At 24.2% G+C, this 18,072-nt stretch overlaps 1 protein-coding gene across 2 annotated transcripts in view; it reads right to left on the bottom strand.

The window, feature by feature from the left end:
• Positions 1-14,049, bottom strand: part of LOC129618646 (hybrid signal transduction histidine kinase G) — a 103,655-nt gene extending 89,606 nt beyond the window's left edge. The window contains exon 1 of one of the 2 annotated variants that reach the window (XM_055533525.1): positions 13,951-14,049. The gene's annotated coding sequence lies outside the window, so the exon portion shown is untranslated. The remainder of the gene's footprint in view (positions 1-13,950) is intronic. The other variant, XM_055533526.1, reaches the window with a different exon arrangement.
• Between the last annotated feature and the right edge of the window lie 4,023 nt (positions 14,050-18,072).

Below are 18,072 nucleotides of genomic sequence, written 5' to 3'. Positions count from 1 at the left end.
CAAAAAAAAAAAAAATTCCATCCAATGGACCAATTTATTTTTTCCGGGAAAAAAAATCTACATATAAAAAATAAGAAGAAAAACAAAAAGAGAGACAGAAATAAAAAAAAGAAACCATGTGATGTATTTTTAATTTTTCATTTTTGGTCATTGGTTTTTGTTGTAATTTTTTTATCCCTTTTTTTTCATTTTAATGTCCTTTTAAACTAATCCTTAATATTGTCAACACTTTATGAGGTTTTTAATTATGTAATATCTTTTTTTTTATGAATATTATACACGAAGTATCTACAATAAAGTGGTCACATAAAATATGTAAATTTGTAAAATTTCAATATAAACGAAAAATATACACATAGCACATACAAGCAGTGCAGAGTTGTGTTAATAAAAACAAATGGCTGTGAAAAATCGTACATAATATAAAAATTTATAAAAATAAAACATGAAATTTACGCACAAGAAATCCTTTGGTTTTATAATGTACATAATATTTGTAAAAGTAGGTTAAACTGGCAATATTAAATTGTTAAAAATTTTATAAAAATTTTTTCTTAAAATAATTATGCCAAAGAAAATCATGTATACTGTAAGACCTTAAATATAATTAAACTTTTTATTGCCAAAAATTACTAAGAGAAGGCGAAAATAACACAATAAATCTTTGATCACAATTGATTCTGTGAGTCCGTTGAAGGGGCTTTACTTTAAAAAAAAAATTATAGAGTTATTTCTAGTTCAAAAAGATTTCATATTAAATTTTTGATACCATTGATGCGTTCTTATGTGCCATTATCATCCATATTTTCTGAATTTGTATGAAGAAATTCGATTAAATAAAGTAGTTATGTGGTGTGAAGGGGAAAAAAATTAATGCATTTTTGTAAAACAAGAATAACAATTTATGAACGTATCTTGTATATATGAGAGTTGCCTTATTTTCGTATATCTTAGCTCATATTTAAGTATTTAGCTAGTGTATGTGAATTTCGCTTTTGTATGCACATGAAAATTCTTACTTTTCTATGAATTGCAATCTATTCGGACGATTAATTTAATTAGAACTAATTTTATTTAAATTAAACTTTCAATAAAAAATTTAAATTCAGATTAAATTATTTAGTAAATATTTTTATTTAATTCATTGAGGAAGTTCAAAACACATGAGTATTTAAAATTCTACATAAAACCACAAAAAACAAATGAAAACCTTTAATTTTTCTTATATTCAACAATAAGTAATACCATATTTAATGAAAATTCTATACCATACTACTCCCTATACATTTTAAATATTTTTTTTAACAATTTTCTCTTTCTTGATTGCTCTATCATATTAACTCTAACGAAAGAGCTTGAATTCAAAGAAGAAGAAATAATAATAATAATATTATGTTAAACAAAAACTCTTTTGGGATTCGAGGAAATAAAAAAAAAAAGAAATTGCAAAATTTCCAAAGGATTTATTTAAATTAAAAGATATGACTTTTCTCAAAGGCTTTTTAATTCGGTTGTTGCTCTTATTTTTTTTTTAAATTATGTATAGCTATTATGACATATACTTTTGCATTTTGGTAAAGCTTTCCTAAATTTTTCTATGATAAAACTTTAACAAAAAAATTATTTTAATATTTTGTAATAGGAAATAATATTTAAAATTAAATTATTTATTTAATGATGTAGGCTTATTTTTATCAAGAATCATAATCAAGAATCCAAACAATCTATTCTGTACACTCCGAAACACAAGCAATCGTATAAGCAATAATATGAGAGAAAATTCTGTGAATATTGATGAGAGTGACATACACAAGTACAATCAAAGAAAAATGTAAAAAATATCATTGTTTCTAAATTTCAAACTTATCTAAAAATTGTTGAAAATGTTAAAAATATCTTTAGAAAATTGCCCCAAATTTTATGCAATTTTTTAAATATTTTCATAGTTTAATAGTTTTTGAAAAAACTGGCTTCTAAATTTAGTGACTTCTTACTTTCATATAAGAAAATAAAATTTGTTTATTGCAAAACGTGCAGGATTCTGTAAAGAGTACATTATTATATTAAATCGGTTAGAGAATCGAAATTATATAGGTATAAATTTTCTTAAAAAATTGATTTTAAAATTATTCGCTTTCCGGTAACAAAAAAGTTTTTACCATTATGACCGAAATTTTTTTAATTTTTAACACTGTTAATTGCTTAGGCTCTTCTGTCTAAGATCTTCAAATAAATTCTTTAGCACAAACCTAAAGAATTTTTAATTTTTCGTGTGTTTTTGAAATAATAGCTATTATCAATTTCGAAAAATTTGATATTATCCCGCCTGTTCTATCAACTAAATCAATTATATAATAATTTTGTACTATTTCTAGAACAATTCTGTATAAACATCTGATTGAATTGAATTTTATAACGATTTACAAATAAAATTAGTTCCATTACAACATTATTAAAATTATAATATTAATATTCCATATAATGAATAAAATTTAACCCGAAATAATTTTATTTTTACGAACATATTATTTTTAATATTAAATTATTTCAAATATATGTAAATTAACATTAATTTGAATAAATATTTTGGGAATTATGCGTTTTTCTAAATTTTGTGAAAACTATTTTTAAAACAAAATTCTTTGAAAGAAATATTGGAAAGATTGAAAAAGCAATTCTTGTAAGGGAATAGTACTAAAGCCCTAATTGAACTAAAGCCCTAATAGTGTGCAGAATCTGGAATAATAATAAGCCTTGATGAATAACTAAAACCTTACAAAATAACGGGATTTTTAAATAATTGCTTTTATTTTAAACATCTTTACAAAATAATTTGCTAGCATGTTATCTTAAAATTTAATAAGTATGAACGTTGTTCATTTTCTATTACCTACATAAAATTGTTCTAAATTGTACGTCATATCTTTGCATTATTATATACGGGCACAAAAAAAATATAACATTAAATTTTTGTTATTGTCATGACTTACTCTTACTAAAAAATGTTGCCATATTTTTAATTTTACATCATAAACAATTTAATTATAGTTTTCATTTCTATTTCTGTCAATGTCAAATCAGTAAACATTTTATGTTTCTATAAAATATCACGTGATATTAATAATATTGAAAGAAAATAATGTAGGTGGATCTATTTTCAGAATTATTAATTTTTATTATCTATAAAAAAAAAAGATTCATTTTTGATTTTATTTTGTATTCAAAACAAATATAATAGTCAACAAAACACTAGATAATCGATAAATTTTTTATAATTTTTTATAATGTACGTAATTAATAATCGATTGTGAGAAAATATTTTTACAACTTTATTTTATTAATTTCAAAATGCTATTTTCACAATAAAAAATAATTATTACTAGGATATCTTCCTGTATGGAATAAAAAATTAATTTTCAATACACACGACAATACACTTTTGAAACAATTATAAACTAATTAAAATTCTATTAAATTTTTAGTTGATTTTTAGTTTTAGAATAGTTAAGAATTTGAATATTAATGTTATATGTAGTTAGTTATACATATGTATAATATACATGTGAATTTTGTATTGCAGAATTTAACAATTAACAATTGCAATATTGTTCTTTATTATAATGATTTGGGAATATTTTAAAAATAAATCTAAATTGCAGTAAAATGATATTTTTAATTAAGTTTTAATTTCTAAATAAAATGATTCTATTTCGCTCCGTAAACCTCATTTGTTTTTATATAAACATTTATTTATTTCAAATTTTTTTCGAATATTTAATTATTATATAGAGTAGGGATTATTCTGGAATCGAATCATTAAGTTTTTATAATAAAGATCACATAATAAATCGAATCCATAAAAAAGCGCACGAAATTAATTTGAAATGAGTTGCATGAAGAAATTTCCATTAAGATAAATTAGTAGTGTAATAAGCACAGTCTTATTAATTCCGCAACTATAATGTTGGATTAGTAAAATTCATAATTTAATTAGTGCAATAGGCACAATCCTATAAATATATATGTCCTTGTTAATGTGTGTTTCAATAGTAGATTGTATGTAGCAATCAATGTAAACAAAACAAATACTTAGTTATCATGTGAATTACAGTATAAGCAATGTAGAGAACATTTCGTCGGCAATTTCTTCATGCCTCTGTAGCTCAGTTGGTAGAGCGTCCGCCTAGAAAGCGGTAGGTCACTGGTTCGAGTCCAGTTCGAGGAGAAAAATTTTTTTAATGAATTTTTCTGCCTTTAACTCGTTCCTTTGATTACGTCATCCATCTTTCCTGCAGTTGCATGAAGAAATTTCCATTAAGATAAATTAGTAGTGTAATAGGCACATTCTTATTGATTCCGCAACTATGATGTTGTATTAGTAAAATTCATAATTTAAATGAATATACGTGTTTTTGTATTGGTGAAAAAAATATGAATTAATTACTTTAGTTCTTAAATATTCGAAAAATACGATACAATCTTCTTGCGTCAAATTAGTTCCAAATATGAAATGGTCTTAAATTAATTTTAACATTACTCTTTTGATTTTCTTACGTTTCATAAGAATTTTGTAGAATTTTTCAAACAAAAATTTTATTCCTAAATAGTTTTGTTTGTAAGTTGTAAAATTTTTACTAATTTCCAAAAATTTTGTATTCTTGTAGCTATAAGCTTTGTAGAAATTAAGTATATGAAAATTATATTTCCAATTTCCGGCGTAAATTCTGGTTAATTAACGAAAAGTGTTTTATTACACAAATTATAAGACTCGTAATTTAAAACTTATCACGCAGTAACACGGAATCCCTAATTAATAAAATTATACGAGAAAAACAAGAATATAAATGGGTAACCTTAATAATAAATTGCAATTCATTTCAAATTTAGAACAAGACAATTGGGAAGGAATTAACTATCTTTTAATAAAAGAGATTAAAGTAATTATAACTAAATCTCTAGAAAAATTCATCCATGAAAAAATTAAGCAAGGCTGTATTCAAATGTAATTTTTTTTTGTTTTTGGGTTGACCGGCACTCTGGTTCTGGTGCAATAGTACGAACTCGTTATTGTGGTTTCAAATTAGGCTTATCTACAAAACTTTTCTGTGTTGACAGGCCTTTAATTAAAATTTTTTTATAAATCAATAAATTATGGTGTAAAAAATTCAAAGTAATTAAAAATTTTTACGATTGCAATAGTTTGTAGTTCGTATAGAAAATGTAGAATCATAAATTTCTTTACATAAGATAAACTGATACCTATAAAGAACTGAGGGTGTAGGTACATATGAAGCTAATTAAATTTTATCATTTTTTTTTACACTATATGAGAGTATTTTATAATTTTAAAAAAACAAAATTAATTAATTTAATTTATAAAATTTCATAATTTTGCATTGAAAAACGTTTTGTTTTTATCATTTTTATAATTGCAAGATGATTTGTATAAATTTTTTTTAAAAAATTTTAAATAAATTACTCGTATTTCAGGCGTTTCTTTGGAATTTTCAAATCATTTTTATCAACTTTCCAAAAAAATTTTGAGAGAAAGTGCTTATTAGTTTCACTCTGTCCGTCCGTTGACATCTTAAGACTTAATCCTCTTCCTTTTAGAACTCAGTTTGTAAGATTCTGAAATTTTAACAGCTTTTAAACACTAATAAATAGTTTATTTCGTTACAAGATATTTTTTTTGTCCCTCGACCCTCTCTCAAGCTATCGCCTCTCTCGAAATTCGTTAATTTCGAATTTTTGACACCTTATATTTCTGAAACTGTATAGGGTTTTCCGAATTTTTATAAATGTAGAAAGCTAAATGATTTTAATATTGTAGTAGCACATACATAGATTGTTTTTGAAAGCAATATTTTAACTTGCTGTGAATGGAAAAATTCTACAGTACAAACCATTGGTTTAATCTAACTTTATTTAATTTGATGTCATTTGTTAAATTTATATAATAGAAGATTGTATTAGAAAAATATTTAACATTTTATTATACAAAATATTTCTACATAATAATACAAGTGTGTATATTATTTAATTTTCAGACATGCAGATATTAAATTCTAAATAAACAGATATGAAAAATTATTTAAATCAATGAGAAAATTAATTAATTTTAAATAAATATTAAATTAAAATATTGTTTTTTATTTAAATTATTTTATTTAAATAAAAAAAAAAAATAAATCTATTCTTCTGTTTTTTTGTCTCTCATTTTCAATTCTACCATAATATTTTTATACAATAATAATATTGTGTCACAAAAATAATTTTTGCATTTAAAATAATATTAATTAAATTTTGTTGTATAATAGCTATATACATATAAGGTTAATAATAAAATAAATAACTTTCATATCCATAGTTACCTTTGAAACTTTGTCTTTTTTCCTTTTTTTGTTTTTTGTAATTCCTGTATAATGTTTTTATCGTCTTTTTCAATTACATATGTTTTAAAAAAAAATCCTGTAGGATAATTATTTTAATGAATCTAATTTATATTAAATTTTATTATTATATTTTTAATTATATTTAATTTATTTATTATTTTTTTTATTATTATTTCTTCTTATTTTTTTACTATACTTTTTAATTTTTGAAATAGTTGCGGTTTATTTCTATTCAATTCTAATTAAGTTGAACTTAAAATATTTTTTTTTTTTTGGCTAGCTGCATATACACATTAAGTTTTAGTATTTTAATTCGCAAGTTGTATTGAGTCTAGGGTATTATGTGAAAATTTGAACTCTAATTAAGTATAGTGAAGTTAGACTAATCAAATACACTATCTATATAATATATTATATATTATGGACTTTATTATGTAGTAAAATTTTTATGTTTATTCATTTAGAATAAGTAATTTTGCTAAATACACCTACATACATACATTTTAAAATTTGTATTTATTTTTGTTTAATAGTAACAATTTTAATTAAATCTCAAATTAAAATTTGTTTTTTTTTTTATATTTTATTTTTTTTTTTTCAATTATAAAATATTGTATATGTACATTAGAAATTAATTAAAATTTAATTACAAACATTTTAAATGTATTTAAATAAAAGTAAATTTTTTTATTTTGTTATTTTCACATACATATTTATTTTTTATTATCAAAATTCTGAATTGAAATCTACATTGAAATATTCAAAAAAAAAAAAAAAAATGAAGAGGAGGAAAAAACGAAATTTATTTTAAATACATTTTTTTTTTTTTAATTAAATATGAAACACCAAATATTTGAAAGAAAAACAAAAAAAAAAAAAATATTTTCAAAAATTTTATTAGAACAAAAAATTACACGAGAAAATTGTTGTACGCGAATTTAAATATAAAAATAAAAAATAATATTCAACGCACATTCCACTATAACAAAGTTAGAATTATCCTTGGATTTAGTTTTAGAAATACTAAAATATTTTCATAAAAATTTTAATATTTTTTCTGACAGACGGAATCAAATTAACTAAAAATTGATTTTTTCTTCTTTGCTTTTCTAATTTTTTTTATTTTTTTATTCTTGTACTTATTATTTTATTTTTTTTTTTTTCATATTTTTGTTAGTTTGGGTTGTTATTTAATTGGAATTTGTCATAGAATTATTGTATCCTTTTTATTAGTTGGGATTTTAGGGTTGCCTGCATATCCGCATTCCAGCAATTAAAAATAATATAAATGGAAGAGTAGGTATACTGTGTGTGCATTTCAAGTTTGAATGTTGAAACATGGTGTAGGTACTTAATTCATATGCCTTATTGAACTTTTAAATTTTATATTAAGATAGTTATACTTGTATTAACCACATTAAACAGTTTTATTTAACGTATTTTACAGTTTACAAAAATTTATTTGAACATTTGGAAGTGAAGTACAAATTATTCGCATATATTTTGTTCATGTTTTCGTATTGTTATTTTTCCGTATATCGTGGTAAATAAAAAAAAATTAAAATGATCAATAGAAAATTAAAACATTTGACTTTACAAGATAAAATTCATTTATTTAAAAATATCGAGAGTGGAACTGTAAGAAAATATTTATGTATGAAATATGCGGCTGCCAAAAATACATTACTTACAATAATGGCGAACAAAAAACTAAATAAAAAGTAATGCTAAAGTACACGAATTAAATGCATATGCAACTAAGAAATATGATAGGTCACATGAATTTACTAAAATAAATCGTTTATATATGAGAGTTCGGGTTATAGAAGTTCGACTGTAATATATTATAAGGGATGCAATTTGTAATAATTATGTAGTTATGTATAATCATATATAAGTAATCCCTAAGCAGTACATTTTTCAGTATTTATTAAAATTTTTTATCACTAGTTCTTGTAATAACATTACTCCCAATTATCAATTCTAAATGGGAATATTGCTATATTACTGGAAAAAACTAATTGATATAGAGATAGGATTCTTCGCTTAATGGAATATTATAATTAGAGATGATTAATTTAAGATGAAAGAGAATTTCTATAGTTCATTCTGAAAAAATTCAATAAATAACAAAACCGTGTTCTTTTTTTATACCACAGTGACACAAATACATTTTTCTGTAAATATTCTTCGTTTTGAAGTCAATGGTTTAATTTCGTGCTTAATATAGATTTTGTTGCTTAGTAGATTTGATTATATTACTATTTACAATTATTGATTGTTAATAACTAAGCTTAATAGTCAAAAATTGCTCTATTGTCTTTATTAGTTTTGTATATTAGTCAGAATTATTACATAAAAGCTGAAAACCATTACAAATTTATCATTTGTTGCAAGTAATTTATACTTACTTTGAACATTTTTCCTACACTTGTCGTTCTAATTTAAAATCGTTTGGTAAGTCAAAAATTACTCGATTTAATAAAAAAAAATTTGATTATAATATATCATACAAATATATACTTATATAAGTATACTCATATGTAATGTATACTGAAAAAATTCCCAAGTTGATTATTATGCAAAGGTATCTTCTCTTGCTCATGACTTAGTATTCTTCACTATTTTATTCTCACAGTTCCCTTTACAAAATACGTAATTTCATTGAAATTAATATGGACAACCGCGATGGTATCTTTCATATTATAAGTAACACACAATACAGTTTTATAAACGCGTATATAAAATATATGTATATCATATAATATCCTTCTATATGTATAAGGTAACTTTTCTAATACTCGTATTATGTATAACTGATTTCAGTTGATATCAGTGTCATTGTCACCACCATCGCTAATAATAATCCACTGGTTGCTAATAGGAATAACTGTATATATACATATATATATATATATATAGAAATATTTTATATTAAATTTTATATTTTTTAACAAAACGAATAGAATGGAAAAAAAAAGTAGTATGTAATTTGTTTATAGCAAGCAAACAAAAGAATTTGGAAAATATATCCAAGTACATAAATTCCATACAAAAATATTATTTGTATATATAGAAAAAAATATAAATATAAATTAATATAAATATATGTATATAGGAGTATAGAGCATATTCCAGGGATAATAATGGTTATAAAATAGAAAGTTATTTTAGAAAATTACTGAGAGATGAACAGAAAAATTAAATTTTGAAAAAAATTCCACCTTAATTTTTTATATGAATTTGGTCACATTTTTTTGTACAGAATTATGAAACCTTTATTTATGGTTTAATTTTTATTGTTTTAATGAAGTTTGTGCCGGTTCTAATTAATGATACTTGGAATTCACCTTAATGTTTTTAATTGTCGTAAAGTAAGTTATTAGAGGCATTTATTTCAAATTCAATGTCCAGACTAAAAATTTAATTACTATTCGCAAACCTTGAGCAACATAATGCATCAATGTGATTTTGAATCAAACATCAAACTAATTGAAATTTATTAAATGAATAAAAATGCATCAAACTAATTGAAATTTATTAATTCATGTTCAATTTGAGTGCAGAAATTTATATGAGATTAAAAGATATTTTATTCGCGCCCGTATCCTTTTAAATTAAAAGATACTTTGAAAAAAAACCTAATTTGACTTATCTTAATACTTTGGATTTGAGTATTTATGGGTTTTTAATTCTATTGCAAGTTTCCCAAAGCTTAAACTTAATCTTAAATTGTATACCACAACTGCATTTTTTAATTCTGCTATACTTAATTTTCTACTCTCCTATTGCTTTTTGCGACATTCTTTTGTTATTTCATATTTTTACTGTCAATATAATTTGTATACATACTATATCGTAAGTAGCTTTAATTTCGATACCTAAACGTGCATACATATGTACGTACAATTCTGTATAACCTTGCGTATATATTCAGTGTTATAAATATACGTATATGTGTAATAAAATATTATTCACGCAAATCGACGCACAGGTGAGGGTTACCAATATTATGTTATTTACTTATATATTGCTATTACTGAGCAAAATATTGTTATGTAAAAGTTCTCATTGGAATAAGCTTATTAGAATTCATATTTTGTTAATAAATGTGTATATGTGCATGTATATCCATATGTATATAAAAGTTTAAAAAGTTTTTTATATTTTCATATATTGTCCAAAATAATATTATTGTAATTAAGTTAATATATGTTAAGTAGGGCATATTCCAACCGACAGGCGACATATTCTGTTAATTCCTTATGGATTTGAAACATATTATTTTATAGGAAGGTAATTCTCCACCTTAAAATATTTTTTTGTGTTTTTTTTTTGTTTTAATATAATATATTTAAGTTCACTCATGGAATACCTTAAAAAATTAGTTTATTACATAATTATAGTGAATTAATTTAGTTTTTCTATTATTAAACCTATGTAATTATATTATGTGCATAATTATATAATATATTACGTATAAGCTATGATTAAAGTGTTCAGAATCAGGCAAATTTTCTCCTTTAATAAAATGAATATTTTTAACCTTTTTAAATATTTTTAGCTTTGATTATTCTTGATGTTATTAGAGTTAAGAAATAAGAAAATGGATTGTTAAATGTCGGATTGTTTTAAAAGTAAAATTTGGAAAATTTAAAAATTTTACAAAAATGAGTAAGAATGTAATATTAACAAAAAATTTAGAACATATCCTGTTTGATAGAGAAATTGATTCGAAGAATGATAATTTCGCATATTTTTCCTCAAACTGGCTTCCAATTTGTCCTTGTTTTGATTAAAATTTGATGAAAGTCTAAAAATTAAACGTCCGTTAATTTTTAATGGAGAAGGCCAAACAATACCCATAAAAAATAATGCAGAATATTGAAAGTCTACTCCTAGTCTTAATAATGATATTATCTTTGCTAAGACTACGGTACGAACGTAGAAAATCCAAGTTAGTGCTGTAAAATTCAATTATTCTACTACTGTTTAAATTATTTATTTTTTAAATTAATTCAATTTTCATAGAGACTATAGAATTCAAGCCAATACCAAAAAATATCAAAGTATCATGTTAAAAAAAAAATATTTTTGCTCTATTCACTGTTTAATTCTAAAAATATCCTTTTTGTTATTCTCTTATACACAACAAGAGTAATAAACAAAAAAAAAAAATAATAAATCCTTCAAAATTGAAACACTTTACGTGATTTTAAGAATTTATATTGTATAATTCAAAACCAAGGTGAAATTTAAATAGATTTTGTGAAAAGAAAACAATAATAAAAACGACATTTTTATTAAGTAATTTCAAGGTCATGAAGGATACTTACAATTTTAATGTTTTTCTTTTTATATATACTAAAATTATTTAGAAAATAATTCTATTATAATATTTTTCATGCCATAAATAAGTAATTTTAATGTTCATTTCTTTAGAAATTGTTGAAAAATTGTAACACCGGAACGTAAATAGCGTGAAATTATTTCTAGCACATTATTATATAAATTTCAACAAGTTGTAAAATATCATGGGGTCAAAAATTAAATTAAAAGTCAATTTTAAATACTAGCTATTGTTAAGGTTTAAAATTTTTATTGTATACGAATTTGTTAAGCTTGTTAAACTGATTTTGAAACAACAAGTTGCTTAGTTACATTGTTGTTTTAATTTGATTGATTTGGTGTGTACAATAAACCTGTACAATTCACACTGAATATTTTTTGAATGATTAGAGTATTCTCTTTAGTTTAACGAAAGAAAAGAATGTCTTTCGAATCGTAAGGTTTTTTAAGTTCAAGATTAGCTTCTAGTCAATAGAACGTTTCCTTCAAAAAGTTGATTTCTCTGTTTCTTTATTGAATTGAACTCTAAGAGATAATAGAAGTCTTTTTGCTTATTTCTTAATTAGCGTCAAAATTGTAAAATTAACCTGTGATAAAGGTAAAATTTCTTACCTTTGACTTGCCTACCTGCTCGAAATGAAATTCGGCCTTCACTGGGGTACTGCGGCGGGTTACAGAGTTGTTGGAGATGAACAGTGGCCGGGTTCGTGCTATTACGAATTTCTTCTCGGGCCACTGCCCAGTGAAGTATCACTTGCATAGGCTGGGGAAATCGGGCGTCCCCCTGTGCAGATTTTGTGGGGGCGATAACGAGACGGCCCTGAATATTCTTTGCTATTGACCGGCACTAGCTGTTCGGCGTCGAAATTGTTTTAGACAGGGATTCCTAGGCTAACTTGGGACGAAGATTATAGGTGCGTGCGTGGGGACGCTTACAATCAGGTAGGAATGGCTGCGGTGGCTTGCGGGGTTCGCCTACCTCACTCGATTCCCTTAAAATCTACAATCTACCTTTAACTTATCTGTTTGTTGTTAATTGCAATAGTACAGTAATTTTACATAATAAAAATGTGTTAAATAATATAATAAACGAAAATGTGAACATGATCCTTAGTTGGATCAGTACTTAATATAACAGTAAATTAAAAAGTTAATATTAATGCGGCACACCTTCCAAAAAAACTATAGTGCAAATTTTATTGCGTAACCTGTTCAGCCGAACTTCAGATACAAAACACAGATCTATGGACCAAAAGACATCTAAAATGGTTTGTGTATCACAATGTGAAAGTGTGATTAGAGTAAACACGCAACTTTAATTGCGTAAACACGCAATTAAAACTTCCAGAAACACCTAGTTACTTATGTATGGCAGTTAACTTTTTTCACACAATTCGCTATTCTTCAAAACTAACATTTTGCAATTGTTTCACTTTTTTTTTCTTATTCGTAATTAATTCATCAAATAAGGCAATTATCATACTCTCCGATATCACTACAAGGACCCTCATTCTACTATCCAATAAAAATTTTCAATACAAATTCTTAAATCAATTTTTTTCATTCATAACTTAGACTAAAATTGAAATATTGCGTTAATTTTAATAATAAATTTTAATAATAAATATAATATTAATTTATAAGCTCACTTGCTATTAGAAGGGATGATTATTTAATATTGATCAAAGGGAATGAAAAATTTTCTTATTAAAGGACAAATTTTTCCTAGAATTTTCATTTTTCACAATTTTTTTTTAATATTTTGAATTGATTTACAGCTATTTTCGACAGTAATATCTTATTTCTGCTAATTTTAATTAATTTTCTATTAAAGTAAAATTCTATTACAGCCAAATATATATAAAAAATTTAATTCACCCGGAAAAAATCAACGAAAAATTTAATTTTAATAAGAATTTTACTTTGTTGTTAAATTTATAAAATGAAAAATATTTAAGAAAATTTTTAATAATTAAAACGATTTATTTGAATTAAAATCCATAAAATCACAGCTGACTTAATAAAAATTATTTTTTTGATAGCGTTAAAATTTGTTTTAATAAAATGTGTTAAGACCTTCAAATTTTTATGTAGCTGGAGGGGGATTGTAATAATTATCCTTATTAAAAATTTATAGCTTTCTTAAAATTTATTATAAAAATGTATAATAATAATATTTTATAAAATTTGGAAATTTGATTATTACCTTCTTTCTAAATATAATCTTCAAAGTTGAATAAATATTTACTCTTATTAAATGTTCCATGTTATTACAGCTACTTTAGTCTACCCATTTGCACCTGAAGAGATCAAAAGAATTTTTTTCTTAATTATAAATTTATTATAAGTCTAAGGTGAATTTATAATATTAATAATTTTTCTTAAAAAACTTTCAATTTGAGTTTGAAAAATATATTTGTAGGGTTCAATTTTTTCACTATCTGAAAAAGTAAATACCTGCTAGTATTTATTATTCTTTTAAAAATTTAAAGCGAGAAATATAATGGTGTAATGATTTTATATAATATTTTTCCTCTTATATTTTATTCTAGGTTATTTGGACCTGCCAAAACTTTTATTCTTCCTGCGACATCAGTTACCCAAGTATACGATTTATTATGAAATATTGTAAAAAAATATTGTATAACTAATTTTTCTCGAATTTTTTAGCGTTTACTCAGATAAATAAATCAAATATTCAGTAAAACTTCCATACAAACCGAATACATAATGAACTTCTGTATTTACTGAACAAAATAAATTGTGGCGTTAGGTAAAATTCATTAATTTTGGATTTAATGAACTTCTTTGTATCACCAATAAAATATTTGAAATTAAATGGTTCGTTTTATAGAAGTTTTACTGTAGGAATTCAAACAATCAAGTTCGAATTACTTTTGAGTTGAAAGTAACTTGTTCATATAGTGAACTGTTTGTTTATGCCTCCAACTGTTATTTTTATTTTCACGAAGTTTTGTTATTGTTCTGAACTTAAAATAGTAAGAAATTTTTGTTTAATCTTTGGGTAACAATATTTTCAGGGTGATACAAATTTAAACTGAGATATGTAAAACTTAAAAAATTACTAATTTAATAAAAGAATTTATTGTTAATTACCTTTTGCAATTAATTTTACATGGTATTTTTAGCACTTTTCCAAAAAATTTTTTGAAAAAAGTGCTTATTAGTTTCACTCTGTCCGTCCGTCCGTCCGTCCGTCTGTCCGTGGACACTTTTTTTGATTACAAAACTACTACAGCCTTTAAGATAGAAAGCTGAAATTTCATACGTACATAGATCTTCACTAGAAACTTATTTCCGTAGAACAAAATTTTTACCTATCTCCCCCCCTCTAGAAGTTATACCCCCCCAAAACCCTAAAAATGGTCTTTTTTAAATATTTGTTGCAATGAAACCATAAGCATTTTTGAAATTTTGCAAACGCAGAAAGGCAGTGGCTTGCTTCCCCTAGCGCGATATACTATAGTTAAACTTTAGAAAAACAAAATGGCCGTTCAAATTTACCGTTATCTAAAGTCCTTTTTTTCCAAATTTTTGATGTCATTTTTCTTCTAGACCCCAACCTGTAGAAGATTGAAATTTTAGGAGCTTTTAGACATTAACAAATAGTTCATTTCGTTAGAAGAAAATTTTTTTCCATCTCCACCCCCTCTCAAGTTATCACCTCTTGAAATTCGTAAAATTTGAATTTTTGACTCCTTATATTTCCGAAACCGCAAGCTTTTCCAAATTTTTATAAACGTAAAAAGCTAACGGTAAATTCCATGAAATTAAAAAATATAATTATTTTTCTTAACTCACACAATTAACCCTTAAAATCGAGCATTATGTTAACCCCATTTTATATTAATTTTTGCTTTAATTCAAACATTTCATATATGCGTCATCCTAAATATATGCAATTCTAGAAATAGTTTTGTATATGAATGAAAATAATTTTAATAGTTTGATAGGTATACATAGACTGTATATAAAAGCAGAATTTTCAGTTGTTGAAGGGAAAAGTGCTACAATACAAACCATTGGTTTGACCCAACTTTATTTAAAAGTATTTTGAATGTGTTAAAAATTTTAAGAGAACGTTCAAATTTCCATAAGAAATTTGCCCCACTAATTAATTAATTACAATGCATTACTACATTTTGTATTGGTGTGTTAAGTTTCTACTTTTTGTAAGGTTTTCATAGAGTTCAAAATGTTACCAGTCAGTTCTTTGATTTTTGAATCATTCCTTAAGAAGAAGAGCTTTCTTAACTGTTAATGATAATTCTAATAATTTTAAATAATTTGGGATGTGAAAATTATTCTTTTGATTCTTGTGAACATTTCCTAATATAATATTCTTAAATAAGTTTTTTAATCAAAAATCGTAAAAATAGGGATTAAGCGGTGCATTGATCACGTCATACTTATACAATAAATTTTAAATTCCAAATTTCTTATAATTAGAATTCTTTTAGGGCACAGATGCATTTAAATATTAAATTTTTTATTTTGATCAAAATCCATTCATATATTAAATTTAATTATTAAATTACTACAAACCTTCAACTGACACGTAAATTGTGTTTATTGACGGTTTTTTCAAACTGATAAATTTATTTAGTTTTGTTTTATTAAGGTGTACGCAGGTGACATATAAATATTTAAATGACAATTTAAAAATACAAGCAAAACAAAAGAACACAAAATGCAAAAAAGTTCTTTTATAAAAATTTTCAATTTTTATTTGTAAAAATTTATTTGTAAGGTTTGAGGCTTCCTCTACTATAATTTTGCGTATTCGTCCGCAATTATTCAAGTTTGTTTCACTATTAGCCGTAAAAATTGTGTCAGTTTTATTTATTAAAATCATACCAAAAAAACAAAATAATGTCATGATTAATAAGTATTCACGTTAAATCATTTTTTGCTCAATTTTCGTTATTAGCAGTATGGAAAATACGGCGAAGCGAGGAAAGGTACAAATTATAATAGACAAAAAAAGAGGATGTTGAATTATAATGCAGAACAATAAAATGCTTGCAGGTTGTTTAATTATACTTCTGAGTTTGAAAAACAAATTAGTGCTATGAATTATTTCGTGTTAAATTGAGTTTGTTGAGAAAAGTATGAACTAGTTCAATACAGTTTGATTCATTGTAATAATTGGAGAGAAAATTACTGCGCAAACTGGGCTACAAAATTATTTGCAATTCGTTACAATTGATTTCGATGTCATTGAAAGCATTGTGAATCACCGCAAATTGGTAATCATAAACACTGTGAGTAAAGTCCTCGCTTACATAATTTTCCGAAAAAACTGTATCACCAGATTTCCCTTGACAAATCGACTCTTCCGTTTCTTAAGATGAGTTCGTAAATGCAGTATATTAGCAGATTTACCACGAGGAGAGGGTCAGTAAACTTTATTCTTAAGAATCTCTGTAAAATGACACAAGCTAATTCGATTCAGTGTGAAAGTATTTTATTAATTCAAAAGAGAAATCATGGATTATTGATAAAGAAATAATAAAATATTAGAAATTCAATTGTTTTAAAACTTGAAATGATTTAAAATTTTCCTAGTAATTTTGACACGTACACTTAAAGAGTTTAACTGGGAATTGTGTACAGGTGCACCACTAGATACTTGAATTTCCTTCTAGCTTTACGTTTCTTTTTTAGAGTTTTAAAGAAGCTTGCATTTTCAATATTTTGAAACAAATTAATCTTTTTATATTTACCGTTTAAATTTTCTATTTCAGAAACCTATAGAAATACATGTTGATTGGCAACCAGGTGAGCTGGTGATATGGATCTACTCTTTTTTCTACTTTTAATCTTTAATAAATCATTACACAATTTTTGTTATACAAATGACAGGAATGTACTTCTAAATGTTTTATTGAGGAATTAAACAGAATAAAACAAAAAAACAAGTATAGCAATAATAATTGCTAGGGTGTGTGCTTCGCAATTTCGAAAACCCTACACCTAAATGAAATAGAACATTATTATTGTTCATGCACAAAACGTATAGAATCCAAGATTATATACGAAGAAGAACTCGTAGCAGGGACCAAACATATTTAATTAGCGTATGAAATTACAAGCTTTATTTCTATACATAATATAATAGATTTAAATAATTAGAGTAAAACTTTGTAGCTTAAAAATTCAAGCAACTATATAATAAATTTCTGAATTTCATACTCTACATTCGCAATTGCCCCCTATTTTAAAATAAAAGTGAAATGCTAATCATATCACTTGTTTTTTTTTTTCGCCCGTATAGGGTTAAACAATTTATAAGTTTAAAAATTTA

This window comes from Condylostylus longicornis, unplaced genomic scaffold (genome assembly GCF_029603195.1).
Source record: "Condylostylus longicornis isolate FDR11 unplaced genomic scaffold, ASM2960319v2 ptg000010l, whole genome shotgun sequence".
In the NCBI taxonomy this organism is placed as follows: domain Eukaryota; kingdom Metazoa; phylum Arthropoda; class Insecta; order Diptera; family Dolichopodidae; genus Condylostylus; species Condylostylus longicornis.
The sequence above is the reverse complement of the archived record's forward strand: the minus strand, read 5'-3'. Positions and strand labels throughout refer to the sequence as shown.